This window comes from Babylonia areolata, chromosome 4, assembly GCF_041734735.1.
Source record: "Babylonia areolata isolate BAREFJ2019XMU chromosome 4, ASM4173473v1, whole genome shotgun sequence".
Classification (NCBI taxonomy): Eukaryota; Metazoa; Mollusca; class Gastropoda; order Neogastropoda; family Buccinidae; genus Babylonia; species Babylonia areolata.
Genome location: NC_134879.1, coordinates 34,518,734 through 34,532,960, shown reverse-complemented (window position 1 = coordinate 34,532,960; position 14,227 = coordinate 34,518,734).

Sequence of the window (14,227 nt, the reverse complement as noted above, 5' to 3'; positions counted from 1 at the left end):
ATACACCCACACATGCATAACAGAAATGCACCAGACATGCAGTTTCACATATATGAAAGCACAGTCAAATACATATAAACGTACATGAGCTCCAACACACACACACACACACGCATTACCGTGCACCTCCTCTACCCCCCTCCTCCACACACTCATTTCTAGTCTAAGTATCGCAGCTTCCACGGCACACACACACACACACACACACACAAACACACACTCACAGAGATGAACACTTACTTGTACAAGCACATATGAAAGCACAGTCAAATACATATAAACGTACATGAGCTCCAACACACACATACACACACACACACACACACATTACCTTGCACCTCCTCTACCCCCTCCTCCACACATTTATTTCTAGTCTACGTATCGCAGCTTCCACGGCACACACACACACACAAACACACACTCACAGAGATGAACACTTACTTGTACAAGCACACACACATACGCCCATATCTCCCACCCCCAACCCCACACACGTACATACAAAGATATATATATATATATATATATATATATATATATATACACGTTCCAATATCCTGTTGCTCCCACAGTGTAGGCATGCATACACTCACATACCTCATCCTCTACCCCACCTCCCCCCGCACTCCCACCTCCCCTCACACACACACACACACACGTACACATATCTCTCCTGACACTTGTGTGCAATTTCACTCTCGCGCATTCACAAACGCACTCAAAAGCACAGACCCACACATACACACAAACACACACAGCCGCCACTGACTGGCCGCAAGAGGGATGGGAAAAGATCTCTGATGCCAAGAACGTGGCATCTAGTGTGTTGCTCGGTCTATTGTATTTGGAAAGGCCCACAGAGACTCTGTTCCGTTTTGAAGAAATTTGCGCAATGTTGGTTTGGAAATGATGCCGATATTTGTTTGATTTGCAAAGCATCGTGCTCTACCTTTCATGTTAGATTTGCGGCCGCTCCCTCTCTCTGCTTTTATTTCTTTGAGGCGATCAATGGTGTGATGGCCTTGTACCTGTTCTTTTTGGTATTCTTTGACTTTTCTGAGGATTTCCGATTTTCCTAGATGTAGGCTGCTCGTTGGTGTTGCGTTACCAGCAAGTCTGTCAGCTCGCTCATTTCCCTTAACACCTGCATGTCCCGGGCAGTATGACCATGTGAGTTTTTTAATCTGAAAGTTGCGCATTGCGTTATGCCACTCTGGGCTTCCCATTCCGTTTTCAATTTTCTGTATGAGGTTCATTGAGTCGGTTAGGATCATGGCATGTTGGTTTCCGGGCGTATGGAAAATAACAAATAAATGGGAAAAACAAATAAAACTGCACGCAGGAAAAAATACAAAATAATGGGTGCCGCTGTAGTGTAGCGACGCGCTCTCCCTGGGGAAAGCAGCCCGAATTTCACACAGAGAAATCTGTTGTGACAAAAAGAGAAATACAATACAATACAATACAATACAATGTAGTCTGTTGCAGTCATCCTGTCCCTTCTTCACAAGCAGGTGATGGTCGAAAGCTCCTTGCAGATCAGTGGGGCGCTTTTTCCTCCCCAGTGGAGGATATTTTTGTCCCTGTCTTGCGTCTGGAGAGAATGCTGGGTCTGCTCTGGTGGGTGATTTCAGGGCAGGACGGTGATCCTGGTGGACGATTAGCGCTGGGCTCGTGATAAAATTATTGGGAATGTGGGAGCGTTTTTGGGCAGGTCGAAATAAGGCAAGGTAAGCTTGGAGGAACAGGATTAACTGCACCACACGTGCGCACGCACACACACACACACCCACACACACAAACATACACTCACACACACACACACACACACACACACACACACACACACGCACACACACACATACACACACACACACAAACGCACACGTGCGCGTGCGCGTGCACACGCACACACACGCGCGCGCGCGCGCATACACGCACACACACATACGCACACGCACTCACGCACACTTACACAAACACACACACACACACACACACACACACACACACACACACACACAGGCTCGTGTATTTCATTTTCCGATCCCCTGATGAATTTATTATATCAAAAATAAAAGGAAAGAAGAAAAAGGAAGGAAAAAAAAAGAAAAAAAAAAGAAGAAAGCACAAACTGCACTGTGTATGTGCAGTTGTCTCCCTTCACCTCCTTCAACCCCCCCCCCCCCCCCCTCAGTCTTTCTCCAGCCCTCTGTTATGAAAACACTGACCTCCTGATATCATTCCGTTCTCCCCCTCCCCCCCCCCCCCCCCCCCTTTTTTTTTTTTTTGGCCTATTTTCTTCCTGTCTTTCTTTTCCCCTGTCGCCCCAGAGTATGATGTTTTCCAGAGTAGCATTCTTTGCACTTCCTATTGCACAAAATCGCACCTGGAAAATCTCAGGGCACAGCGCCATATAAAAATAAAAAATTTTAAAAAAAAGAGAAGAAGAAGAAGAACATTTCCCTGCAGTTAAGGGCCGAATGAATCCAGGAGGAGGAAATCGGTAGGAAGGAACTTCCGCCCAAAAACGGGCAAACAGAAAATCGCATTCCAAGCCGACAACATTTCCATGTTTTGATTACATCTCTAGCAGAGCGGGGCTGCTCATCATTATGGAAATTTCACTCATCCCCCTTTCTGTCAATCGCGGAGACAGGGTGGGTGGGTGTGTGGGGGGGTGGGGGGGGGGTGGGGGGGGGGTTGGAGGTTCGCCGTTATTGCAGCAAGAGGGGAGGGGGGGAAGAGGGGGGGGGGGGAGAGGGGAGTGGTTGTGGTGGTGGAGGGGGGGATACTTACATTTGGCATGTGATCTGAGTTGACTCACATGTCAAAATTTGCATGGCAATGCGCGTGAGCGATTGTGTAATTTTATTGCATGTCAGTGTGCAGCGGACGATTATTCAACAGTAATACGGTGATTTCCATAGCAATGGCGTCAGCGAATAAACGCCCGCACGCACACACACACACACACACACACATACACACCACACACACATACACCACACACACACACACACACACACACACACACACACACACACCAAACACATACGCACACACACACACACACAACACACACACACACACACACAACACACACACACACACGCACACACACACATACACACACACACACACACACACACACACACACACACACACACACACACACACAGCGCTCGTGAAGAGATGGAGAGAGGGAGGAAGTGAGGGTTGGGGCTTGGAAGTGATGGAGGAAGAGAGAGATCTTATTCAACAGCAACACGATGATTTCCATGACTGACCCACTCCTAATCTGTGTGTGTGCGTGTGTGTGTGTGTGTGTGTGTGTGTGTGTGTGTGTGTGTGTGTGTTGGTAAAGGAGAGAGAGAAAGAATGAAAGTGGAGGAGGGCGATGCATGCATGGACACAATTTGTTTTGGTTTTGTTTGGCCGGCTTTTGTTATGCACGGAGACCATTTTTCTCCCCTAACGGGGCCAGGTTTATTACGGTTTTGTATCCGCAGGTGCTGTTTTTATAATGCATCCTTATTTCCCCACATCCTCCCCAGTTCTCTTTTCTTATCATCCTCCTTATTGTCCGAGTTGTGCATGTTACTCTTCTCTGTGATTTACTGATATCTCCCACTCGTGGTGTTTCTTGTGGCTCTTTAGGAAAATGGGCGGTTGGAAGGGGGGGGGGGTCCGAGAAAGTAGGGTTCACTGGGTATGCATTTCAGTGGTGATAATGCTAAATTACTGCTGCTAAGCGACAGATGGCTTGTATTTTGGTTATTCATTCATTCATTCTTCTTCTTCTTCTTCTTCCTCATCCTCCTCCTCCCCCTCCTCCTCCTCTTCTTCCCCTTCCTCCCCCTCCTCCTCCTCTTCTTCTTCTTCCTCCTCCTCCTCTTCTTCCTCCCTCTCCTCCTCCTCTTCCTCCCCCTCCTCCTCCTCCTCTTCTTCTTCCTCCTCCCCCTCCTCTTCTTCTTCTTCCTCCTCCTCCCCCTCCTCCTCCTTCTCTTCTTCTTCTTCCTTCTCCTCCTTTTGGTGAGAACAATCTTAATTGAGGAAACGTTGTCCACGTACACACAAACAGCAGAGTAACAACATGGTACCAGCTTTACGTTTGTCCTGCTGCTTTGCTCTCTTCGTCGTCATTGTCACCTGAGTACATGAAAATTATACTAAACAGTCCATCGGCGATCAGAAGCTGATTTAGAGAGAAAACAAAAAGACTGAAAGAGTAAGCAAATGAATAGCTTAATAAAGTAGATGAATAAGTGTAGAAATAAAAGAAGGAGAGAATGATTGAATCAATGAATGAATCCATAAACGAACTTGGAGTGATGGCCTAGAGGGTAACGCGTCCACCCAGGAAGCGAGAAAATCTGAGCGCGCTGGTTCGAATCACGGCTCAGCCGCCGATATTTTCTCCCCCTTCACTATACCTTACCAAAAAACAAAAAAAATGGGTGGGTCTGTAGTGTAGCGACGCGCTCTCCCTGGGGAGAGCAGCCTGAATTCCACACAGAGAAATCTGTTGTGATAAAAAGAAATACAAAGTACAAATACAGATATTTGCAGAATGATTGCAAAGGTGGGGTCTGATGTTTAACTGAAAAACAAAACCATCATTTGATAAGAAATTGGAAAGTCTCGTCGAACGAATAGTGGTGTCCCTCAAGGAGAACTGTGATCTCTACATTTATTTATTTTGTGTGCACGCATGCACATATATATACAACATGCTGCACATGTCTGTGTGTTTATGGTGTGTAAGAAAAATAGCTGCAAGTGTGTGTGTGTGTGTGTGTGTGTGTGTGTGTGTGTGTAATGTGTAAGGTACATATAGAGAATTGCTTTTTAGTTAGGGCGCTTCAATCTCAGCGTCTTGTGTTCGATTCCAGTGTGTGCGTCTGGTGGACGACGGATGGAATTTGATTTTAACGATCACCCAGGTCAACTTGACCTTTCTGCTGACGCGTTTGTACCTTTAACCCTTTCGTGTGTACACACCGGTGCAGAAAATCGACACCGCACGTTAAAGATTCTGTAATCTGTGTCAGTGTTCGATGGGTCGACAACAAGGATAAGAGCGACGACCGATGGTCATTATAATGGACAGAGAAAAAAATGTCAGAGTGTAATGATTTTCTAATAAAAGTGAATGTTTATTCGGGCAAAGAGCACAAACTGTTTTCCGTCTTTCTCCCCATCTCTGTCTCTTTGTCTCCATATGTGTGTGTGTGTGTGTGTGTGTGCGCGCGCGCGCGCACGCACATGTGTGTGTCCCTCTCCATCTCCTCTCCTGATCCATTCGCCCTCCTTTACCCTCCGACCCCGACCTTCACCCACCCCTCCACACACACGCACACACACACACGCACACACACACACACATCCTCCCCGCCCCCACTCCCCACTTCCCACCCTACCCTTCTGCTACTACAACAGCAGTTCGCAGAGCAGAGAACATTTCTCATCTTCACGGCCAGTGCTTCCCTGCAGTCGCGGTGTCAGGGCCAATCATCTTCAGCGGGGAGGCTGCCGGCTGGCAGGTCTGTGTCACTTGGTGTACTGTACGTGCTACCCTCATTCCTCGGGCTTGCAGGCCCTCCAATTTTCCCTTCTCCCCGTTTTTTTGTGTGTTTTTTTCTTTCACGTTTCTTGTGTTGTGTTATTGTTCTGTGTGTGTGTGTCTCTCTCTTTGTGTTTTTGTCTGCCTGTCTGTCTGTCTGTCTGTCTTTCTGTCTTCCCCTTTCTTTGTCTCTGTGTATGTGTGCGTGTGTGTGTGTGTGTGTGTGTGTGAGAGAGAGAGAGAGAGAGAAGAGAGACGGGGGCGGGGGCGGGGGGGGGGGGGAGATTAAACATCTTTCCACGTGGATAGAGCCCCTCACCCAAAAAACTACAACAACAAAGAAAAAAAAAGCAATATAACTTGGATACACAGACAGATAGAAAAAATCAGACTGACCGAATTATGAACGGTTGAACAGGCGGACAGAAAAACAGACAAATAATTATGCAGCTCAAAACGCCACATGTGTTCCAGAATACAATTATACGGCGTCCAGGAAGAAGTGCAGGCAGAGAGAGAGAGAGACAGGAAGACAGAGACAGAGAAACACACAGAAAAACATAGTATACGCGCATTCACGTGCGCGCGCGCGCGCACACACACACACACACACACACACACACACACACACACACACACACACACACACTGTCTGTCTGTCTCTCTCTCTGTGTCCTCTCTCGCTTCGTCATCCTTTCTTTTCGACATACAAACAAGCGTGCAAGCACACAAACAGAATCTAGATTTCTGCCCGCAACATCCTCATCACCAGATCCATCCACACTCTGTCAAATAATTATACTAAAGTTTGCTCCTTGCTGATTTTTTTCCATCCCTCGTTCCGCCTCTTCGGCCGTCTCTGCTTCCAGTCTCTCCCACGGTTATTCTGACTCCTCCTCCTCCTCCTCTTTCTCCTCTTCTATCCCATCTCCCACCCTGTAGTTCTCTTCCTCCCTCCTGTCCCCCCCTCCCTCCTCACATCCCCGCCCCCTTCGCCCTTTCCGCTCCGTCCCGACACGGACACCTTTTGTGCCGAGTTAGGGCCAACTGATACATTTTACCTCATCTGTCCGGTGCCGACAAATCAGTCACCACCTCCTCTTTCCCACCCACCATCATCCCCATCCCCACCTCTCCCCACCACCCTTTTTTTTTGGCTTGACCATCCCAGCAGCTACACCTTGTTATTTTGGCCGAGTTAACGTTACCTGGGGGTCGATTCCGGTGATCAGTCAAGGGTTCATCATTATTTGGAGAGGGTGGGGTGATGAGGGAAGCGAGCCCGGGTAGCTGTGCGGAGAATTGCGGTTATTAGTCAAAGTGACGACGCTGGCAGGTTAAGGCTGAGCTGTCTCGTTTGATGCAGGCTGATTTTCGCACTGACAGAGCTCTGCTCATTTAATTGGCGCGAGAGGGTGCGCGCGCGCGGAGATTGAAATGGACAGCTCTGGAAGTGATTACCTGAAGTGATAACGTTAGTGGCCGGGAGGCGGGGTGGGTGGGGAGTGGCTCAGGAAGACCCCCCTCCCCCTTCTCTCCCACCCACTTCCAGGTTTCTCTTCTCTTTTCTTGTCTTCAGTTGGATTTTTTTTTTTTTTTTTTTTTCATTCTGAAGACTGGACGTTTTTCATTTCATTACTATACCTGTGTCTCCATCCTGTTTTCAGTTTGCACATGTCATCTATCTTCTGTTTCAGGATCAGTGGTTCAGTCTCTTAATTATTACTGGTACAGCACGGACCGTCCACTGTGCTGTGTGAGTGGTAACCCAAGTGGTGTTTCTGTCTCCGTTTTTTGTGGGTTTTTTTTTTTTTAGATGAAGTTTTCTAACGAAGTTCTCTCTCTCTCTCTCTCTCTCTCTCTCTCTCTCTCTCTCTCTCTCTCTCTCTCTCTCTCTCTGTGTGTGTGTGTGTGTGTGTGTGTGTGTGTGTGTGTGTGTCTCTCTCTCTCTCTCTCTCTGTATAAAAAATCCTTCTGCGAAAGACGTAGGGACTTACTGCTGTTGCAGTGTGAGAGGTAGGTAGCATGTGCAGCAGACACACCACTCTTTACAATCAAAGGGTAACGCTTGCAAATCTTGTGGTAACTGAACTATGATTGTGGTACTGAGTAATTGTTTACATCACGAATCATGTCCGCACTTGCACGAATCTAAAGCCGAGTCACACAAACACACGCTCATGAAAATGCTGAAGCATGTACGCGCGCCCACGCACACACACACACAGTCTCTCTTTTGGCTGACGCCCTCATTAAGGTCCAGTTGTTCGGGTAGGGTCTTAGTTTGATGGAGGTTGCGTTGTTGGAGGGGGTGGAGTCCTTGTTGTCTATCCGGGTGGGAGGTCCGTTTGGCGTTGCGAGGGGGGGGGGGGGGGGTGGTTCCTGGCTGTCTGAAGGGGGCTGTTGTTCTGGTATTCCAAGAAGGGAAGTCCTGGCCGTTCTTCTGGCGTTCCTGGGGGGTGATGGACAAACCTGCAAGCAGTAATAACGCACAGGCAATAGGAATGACAAGGACGAAAACCACGGCGTCAGCATCATGCATGGAGAGCTCCAGCATGCACACACACACAAACACACACACATACACACACACACACACACACACACACACACTGACACACACACACACACACTTACACACACACACACACACACACACACACTTACACACACACACACACACACTTACACACACACACACTTACACACACACACACACACACACACACACACATACACATACACACACACACACACTTACATACACACACACACACACACACACACACACTCACACACACACACACACACACACACACACTTACACACACACACACACACACACACACACACACACACACACACACACACATCGTCTCAGAGCTTGCACAGGAATGAACGATATGTCCACACTGCCTGCATATACATCGTCGGTATGCCACGCCATGACGGCTGTGCTGTGTGTATGGGTGGGAGCAGACAGCAGTATAAGTAAAGAGCCAGTACCAACGGAAAACCATGTATACAAACACTTTGGTGGAAGCAAGCATCACCCAACTATTGCTATAATACTATGTGAGAAGTTTTATTATTATTATTATTATTGTTATTATCGCAAACATCATGCATGGAGACTCAGCTGCTACACAGACACAAGACACAACCACACCACAACACACAACACATGCACATTAACAACACATTACAACATCCACACAACACATCACACAGCTGCCACATCACTTAACCACACACTTACCACACACACATACACACACACACATCACACGGTGACACACATTCAACACACACACTCTCACACCACCACACACACACACACAGCTACTTACACTCCCCCACACACATATCACACATTCACAATCGTTTGAGTTGCACTAGGATACGATATGTCCACACGCCTGCATATACATTCGTACTTTGCCAACGCCATTGACGGCTTGTTGTGAGGTGGGAGCAACGCGATAAGTAAGAGCCGTACCTAACGGAACCATGTATACAAAATTGTGGAAGCACATCACCAACGTATGCTAATACTATTAGGTTTTTTAATTTTTATGATTATTATATATTCATTATTCACAGTTATTATTATTTATTATCATTAAAAAAAATATTTTATTTAATTTATCTTTTTTTTTCTCAAGGCCTGATTAAGCGCGTTGGGTTACGCTGCTGGTCAGGAATCTGCTTAGCAGATGTGGTGTAGCGCATATGGATTTGACCGAACGCAGTGACGCCTCCTTGAGCTACTGATACTGATACTGACATGAGAGAAGTTGAAGGGCTCAGTTACACAGCGAGAGATCTTATCGACGCTCTACGATTGTTTAGAGCTATCAATCAACCCAATCAATCAATCACTTTAATGCCTGAAACAGTACAAACATTTGCCTTCTGGCTCGTCGTAAAGGAGCTAAAAACAATGTTAACACTTATTTCAAGAAATAAGCCATTTTAGATAATAAAAACCGTCATTCCTTCATGGAAGGAAGAATCCTTCATACAGACATGGCGGGGGACAGCGGTTGGCTGAGAAAATAGAATTTTCCAAAGTCTGTGGAATCGGCGAAGACTTACGAAGATTCTTAAACGCTAAGCAAACCTAAGATCCCTTCTGGAACCCATCCAATATAGGGCTTCGTTGGGAACCAGCGCATCAGTTGTGCTGCCGACCGCGTTACAGCCGAGATGGAAGACTGCCCTGCTTTGAGATGTTGGCTGGACTAATAATAATAATAATAATAATAATAATAGCCGTGGATCAGCACGCTATCCGAAGATGCCGGTTATTTGTTTTCTTCTTGTTTGTTTTTCAACTGGCCTGCAAGGTTGCTTGCAGTTGGGGTGTAGTTGTGAGCTGGATTTGTTTGTTTCCGTTGTGTTAATTTGTTGTTGTTTTATTTTCATGCAGCGGATTTTTTTGTTTTGTTTTGAACACTTAAGAAACTGCACACACAGACACAGACACAGACACACACACACACACACACACACACACACACACACACACACACACACACACACACACACACACACACACACACACACACACACACACACACACATTTAACTTTGAACAACTCTTTAATCGAAGCTGCATCAAACTGTATCACACAATCATAAGCAACAACAAGCTAACGGTGATGCTGTTCTCAAACACATGGCATGGATATGATAGTCAGTCGTGTCCGACTATGACCATCAGAACAGCAGAGGAGGCAACTGCTGTTCCGACCATTTGGGCTAGAATTTGATTATAGTGGAGAGTGCCTTGCCTAAGTTACACCCCCACTCTCTCGGCCAAGAGGGTTTTAGGACAGTCGGCGTTGGGATGGTTCCCAAAGGCCAACTAGCCCACAAGGCTGCAGCACTAAGAGCCAGTGCAATTTTGCCTCCTAGTTTGAGAGTCATAGTCCTTCACAAAAGACTAAGCTGTAAATGATTTCCCATTGACTGGAGAAACCTTTGATAATACAGCTCTCACTTTGCTGTTGGCCCAAATGTAAACTTATGTCAATCTGTGATATAAGCCGAGTATTGGGCCTTCATGGCATGGAACTGTACTAATTGATGGCAGATTCCTGTGACACAAAAGCAACAGCAAAATTTCATGCTAATATATATATATATATATATATATATTGTGGAGAAAGACATTTAACGTTACAGGACTTACATTTATAGAGAGACGTTTAGTCTTATTCCAACATGTAGATTTTTGTGATGTTTGTGTGCATTGGTGGGATTGTTGTGAGAAAACTGAGTAAGCAGCGACAGCAGTAAACTGCAGCAGCAGCAACAGTAGTAACTGCGGTCGTGGTAACAGTGTTGATGGTGGCAGTGAGAGAACGTGTATTGTACAAAGACATGTATTATATTGGTGATGGAGGTGATGTTAAAGCTCTCTTTGGACACCCATCCCTGCCGCTGTTTCTGTCTGTTTGTGTGTGTGCGTGTGTGTGTCTGTGTGTGTGTGTGTGTGTGTGTGTCTGTGTGTGTGTGTGTGTGTGTGTGAGAGAGAGAGAGAGAGAGAGAGAGAGAACGCATTGTGCGAAGTTGACCAAAGTTTCTCCACTCATTCTTCCGATCCTCAGAAGCCGATCTAGGACACAGTGGAAGGAGGGGGTAATCCGTGGCGACGTGGCGTAACCAGCGGGAAGACATCAAACGACAGCTGGTCACGGAGCGTGGAGGGCTGGGCCGTCACGGCCAGTCAGCTCTGAGCCTCAGTGGCGTTTGATCTGAAATGACCAACAAATCAAATGTCGTGACGCGCATCCCCCCTACGCCCCCCCCCCCTCTCTCTCTCTCTCTCGGTCTGTTTCTCGCTCGCTCGCTCTCCCGCTAGCCCCCTGACGTACGTACACTTCCGGAACTAAAGGGACTTCCTGTTCTCTCCTCTCGCAGTCATCTCCTGACCTGGTTTTCATCTTGGGACTGGTTGACGTCAAAAGCGGTATGATGAAAGCTTCCTCCTTCACGTCGTCAAAGGCATGGCGGAGACTTTAAGTTGAAGGTCCATTTCGTGCTTCAGGTCATGTTGGGATTTCAAGCAGATGATGACAGAAACAGCAACAGAGGTCCTAGGGGTAAACCGATGGAAACTGAAGTCATGGATCACAAGTGGTATCCTGGAGATGTGCGATAGTAGAAGGAGATTTAAAACCACAAAAGAAAACTGAGATTAAAAAAGATATACAGTGCTATAAACAAGAAGATTGGTCGAGAAATGATGAATGGAAAGGAATATTGGACTGAACAACTGTATGATGACATTGAAAAAATCCCCAAAAAGAAGAAGAAAAAAATTGACAGCAACGACACAAAATGCCTTTCGGGTAAAAATAGACCTGACCAAACAAAAACAAAGTAAGGTCAGCACCGCTCAGGACAAGAATAGCAAATGTCTCATACACGTACAAGACATCGTAAAAAGGTGGACTGAGTACTACTCCGATCTTTACAAGAAACAGAGCAAAGAAGACCCAAGGGTACTGACGGTACAAGATTCATCAAATGAGGATGACTTCCCAATACTCCGGGAGGAGGTTGCAACAGCAGTGAAGCCGTTAAAATGCGGCAAAGCTACAGGCTTCGACAGTATCCCTGCAGAAAGTTTGAAACAATGTGGAGAGGCAGTGACTGACATCTTAACTGCCATCTGCAACAAATAAAAATCTGGCACACAGGCGAAAGCCCCCCCCCCTACCTCCCCCCCCCTCCCCCCGCGGCCCAGTGCGGTACTCACTCACACAGGGTGCTGTTGGAGAGTGGTTCCATACTGCAGTCAGATTCCATCAGGGCTGCCTTCTGTCTCCCACGCTGTTCAACATATTCCTGGAACGCATCATGACTGACGCGTTTAAAAATCGTGTCAGCGCAGTCAGCAGTGGAGGAAGACCCATTACGAACCTTCACTTCGCAGACGCCACAACACCACCATCACTGCTGCTATTCCTGTCCAAAGACAGAAACTATGAACTGTTCAACAGTTCACTGCAGGGGATCCATCATCAGCAATGAAGGATACAAATTAGAAATCTTCTCAAGGATAGCGAAGCCAACATCAGCACTGTCCAGACTGAAACCTGTTTGAAAGGACAGCAACATTTCTACGAGACACAAGAATCGAACATTTTTTTTTTTTTTTTTTTTTTTTTAATTATCTTCTTGTGTGCGTGCGAGACATATGCCCTCACGGCGGATTCAGAAGGAGAAATTCAAGACACGACAATGAGGTGCTATCGCAAGATATCAAACACCAGATACAGTGATAACACGTAACAAGATCCAATTCCATCGCTAAAACAATCCCCCAATGAACTGTTTAGCGATGGAGACGGGGAGGGGATGGGGGGCAAAAGCAATATCAAAAACAAACAAAACAAAACAAAAACAAATAAAATGATGGACTGACAACAATGCAAAATGGACAGGAAAACATTTGCAGAGACCAAGGCGTTGACACACAGCCTGGTGAACAGTTCTGTGCGGCGTCTCGATGACACTTCACAGAGTTGAGGTGAAGGAGGAGGAGGAGGAGGAGGAGAGAGAGAGAGAGAGAGAGAGAGAGAGAGATGCCTTTTGTGTCACAGTGTTAGCTAAATGTCCTGTACTGATAGCTCGTAACCTCACCATCCCCACCCCCCACGCCCCTCATGAGTCCCCCCCTCCCGCTCCCCCTCAACCCCCGTACCCTCCCCCCACCCACCCCGCCCCCCCTCCCCCAAAACAATGCTGCTGGTGTCGGGGCCACGTCGTTAAACTGTCGGACCTGCTTACTGTACGTTGGAGACATGGCGTAAACTGGGGGGTATGACAATGGGGAGCCTTGTGCCGGGAGACACAAGTTTATCACTCGGCTTTCCCGAGGTGTACAGGTGGGATTATTTTCGGGGCTGGGGTCGGTGATACGCGGAAGCCGGGAGGGAGTCTCCACGGATAGGAGTGAGTGCTGGGATAGCTGCTCCGTGTCTTCTCCACGCCCCCCTGATGCTAACTTCGATGGGCGCTGGAACAAAGGGCGTAGTGTTGGTGCCTTGGATGTCAGGGGAGATCTTGGGTGGGTGTTGCTGGGGTCACAGCTTACTGAATTCCGCGCGAATGTTTGTGTGTGTGTGTGTGTGTGTGTGTGTGTGTGCGCGCGCGCAACATTTTACAGTAGCCTACGCGTGGACCGGCATTGGTGCACTGCGCTCGCGCGTGATTGCGTGACATGAACACACACGCACACAGACACAGACACACAGAGTACACACACACACACACACACACACACACACACACACATACATACATACATACACACACACTCTTATTCAGTTGCATCCTTACACTCATTCACTCACTCTTAAAACACATACGCATGCACACGTATGCATACCTATTCACTCTTTCATACACATATACGGGCGCGCGCGAACACTGACATTCAAACACAAGAGTATAAATGCGTGTACACACATTCAGGTATGATGATGATGATGTATGATAGTTAGTCGTATCCGACTATGACCATCAGGACAGCAGAGGGGGCAGCTGATGTCTCGACTATCTGAGCTAGAATTTGATTACAGTGGATAGTATCTTGCCCAAGGTACAACCCCACTCTCTCGGCCAAGAGGGTTTTTGGACAGTCGG